Below are 3,566 nucleotides of genomic sequence, written 5' to 3'. Positions count from 1 at the left end.
GTTATCAGAACTCTGTCCATATTTTCCATTAGAAATCGTGGTCTCTGCCCCGCATAGATGAATTGGTTGAGCAAATGCAAGGAAAGGATGACTTTCAGAAATGGATCTGAGATTCGAATATCACCAGTTCGAGTGTTAGAGAAGGATGTCCGGAAGACTACCTTCCGATCTCGATGCGGACACTTCGAGTCCGTAGTGATACCTCTCGGATAGGACCAATACGCCCGAAGCATTCATGAGTCTAATGAATAGAGTCCGTTTTTCGTACTTCGATCAGTTCATCATTCCCCATGTAACGACTTACTTATCTACCCTCGTAGTAAGAAGGAACCCGCAGAAACATTACCCTCAGAGATACTTTTCGCAAAGTTCTCTGAACACGAGTTTTGGAATCGAAGAGTCAAAATTTCCTAAGACACACTATTAGTGATGTGGGAAATTTTGAGTACTCTTTCAGTTTGTCAAAACCGTTGAGAATTTGTCGACACCAAAGACGCCGACAGACATTCGCCAAATTCTAGGTCTTACAGACCTATTGTCATAGTTCATTCAGAACTCCTCGCAAATTATAGAAACCCTTTTGACTTTGACCCAGCAAGGGGTGGCCCTTGACTGGGAAGCTTAGCAAGAGAAAGAACCCTTGGAATTCCAAGTGAGAGACCAAATTCTTTAGGAAATCTCACTCTGGGAATGGCTTAATACGCTTCGTAAAGCGTGGAAAGCTAAATCCAATATAGTTAGGACCTCCGAGATTCTTACCAGAATTGGTCCTGTACCTCGCAAACTAGACCTACTCCGCAAACTCAGTAACGTACATTTTACCCTTCGCGTCTCGATTTTGAAACTGTACCTTACCGTTAGGACTCTTGTAAGTCCACTAGACGAGATCCATGCCTTCTTATTTGAACCATAGTGACCCTCGACCGAGAGGTCAAGCGGACGAAGCAACGCAGTCGCCTGTTAGTGAAGGTTCGTTGGGATACCAACCGAGGACCCGAATTCACTTAGGAGCGTGAGACCAATCGTCTAGGAAGTTCCCCACCTCATGACTCGATCATTCGTGCCTACTTCCTTACCTAAATTCTAATTTCGGGACGAAATTCCCTTTAACAGGGGGATGATGTGACACCCGAAATTTCCATTCTGTACAAACCATATCAAGCCAGTAGAAGATTAGAACAGTTATAGAGAATTTCCAGACTTTAGGGTATAAGTTTGAGTATTTCAGGATTTACACTTAAGGAGATATCAGGAGAGTGGATGCACTAGGGTTTTGTGCAACACTGTTATTCCAAAACTCTATGATATTAGAGTTCATTTCAGGAATAAAATATTTTCTGCCAAAAATCGCAGGACTATATATAGAATTCTGAACCATATTATTCATTAGTTACATTTCCAACTAGAGAAAAGCCGAATTCTCTCTCAAGAATCTTCGGACTTTCGTTCCGGAAAGTGAGTACTTCTATCTCGTGTTGTTTTAAAGCTTCTTATATGCTTAATACACTTCGGGGGCGGAGGACGTCATGTTTAGTATCACGAGATATGTATATGGTAAGCAAGTAATGAACAACCATTTCAATTAGAAAGAAAGTGTTTACAATGTATGTGTTCACAAAACATAGAAGTCATAAACAAATAACAAAACAAGACTTGTGTCACACCCCGAAACCCAGGGCGGAAACGTTATGGGGCGGAGGTGACTTCATGTTGAATATCATAACCAATGTACATAGTAAGCGAAGTAAAACACAAAACATTACATTACATAGATTTCATTACATTTGTTCAAAAGTAGAGTGATACAAGTTTCATAGATACATAAGTTTAGACAAAAGAAAGACGTGACTTCATACACTCCGTCTTCTACAAAAGAAACCGGGATACCTATCTAAGGAGAACCTGAGAATACAAGCATTTTAAAAATCAGCATAACGCTGGTGAGTTCATAAGCGGTTTGTTTTATGAAAATGAACAAGGTTCCTTTAGTTTTCTGAAAAAGTGGTTATCCAAGAAAATCCCATATTTTCTTAACGGTTAGTTATCAAATCCATAATGAAATGTAAAGATGTACACTGAAAACATGATTGTCCTTGTTAATTGTAAGGTTTAGTTATCTGAATTGTTACATAAATCTGGTTATGTTCAAATGTTTTCCCCAGGAAAATCCTATATGTTCCTAAAAAGTTGGTTACCAATCCGAAATGTAATGTAAACGATGTATACTGAAAACCTGGTTATCCTTGTGTAGTGTATGTTAGTTTTAACACGTATATAAAACTATCAACATAGTAAACTAATTTCAAAGATTATTAATTTACTATATTCATTATTACTAACAAGTAAATCCATGTTATCCAAATTGCGAGTTCCATAACCATACGATAGACTAGATATGGCAATAAGAAGTCCAAATCATTTTATGACTTTCGTCACCCTTGAACCTTTCGGTTCGGCTGTAGCTAGCAGCCAGGTGCAGGGTAGTCAGCCCCATATAGATCTATACACTCAAGTCACGCTCCCTATCTAAGAGATTCTGGTTACAGAGGCGGTCCTCCACTCGCGTATCTCTGTGGAGTGTTCTCCGAGGACGTGTCTCCAGTTTATAGGAATAACAAATCTACAAGTATTAATGCGAAAAAATCCTGTATATATTCTATTTACAAAGACGATCCTCCATTCGCGTATCTCTGTGGAGTGTTACCGAGGACAAAACAAATGTACTAATCTAAAGCTTTTAACAATAATGATATGGAACAAATCAATTGTGAAATATATAATATAACATTATATAATAAGTTATGAAATTGGTTTGTAACTGATTCTGCAAGTCAAACAGTTGGTTAATACGGTTTCAATTGTTAAAAGCAAGTGAAATATGAAACTTTTCAAATGAAATAAAAATATGTAAGCACAAGATATTCTTGTACTTTTTCTTGTATTCCCCCATGAAAACATTGAAAAACCATTGAAAAAAAGGGTAGGGGTATGAACTCACCGGACGAGGAAATGTGTCAACTAGGATGCTAAACGTCGAAAACACTTCAAATCAAATGTTTGGAGTGACCGGGTGACATCTAAGGACGTGAAGGGCTTAGGAATGGAGTTTACTCTTCAAGAGTAAACTCTTATAAGAGTTTTCGGCCCTAGACACCATATTCACATGAGTTCACGGCCGTGAAATCATGGATGGGAAGTTTATGGTGCTAAATGGCCTTGAAACACTTGGGGATTAAATCTAGGTTTGAGTCTAATGCAATGGAAAGGGATTTAACTCACATATGGACCATTTATTGGAGTTTACGGCCGTAAACTCCCCCACACACATTCCTTATGTAATTTGGTGATGCTAGGACAATCACATGTGATTTAAACACATTTTACAAGTCTTGGATGGAATTTAGCGCATTAATTGACCAAGTTTTAGGAGTTTAAGGCCCAGGAACCCATCTTTGGAGGGTTACGTCCGTGAACTCCTTAGGGAGTTGTTTGTGTCATGTTTAAGGCCCTTAGATCAATTGTGATTGGTTCTAGAATTTACTCCAAGGCTATTGGTGTGTTTAAGT

This window comes from Lactuca sativa, chromosome 1 (genome assembly GCF_002870075.4).
Source record: "Lactuca sativa cultivar Salinas chromosome 1, Lsat_Salinas_v11, whole genome shotgun sequence".
Lineage (NCBI taxonomy): Eukaryota > Viridiplantae > Streptophyta > Magnoliopsida > Asterales > Asteraceae > Lactuca > Lactuca sativa.
Note: the sequence above shows the minus strand (reverse complement) of the source record.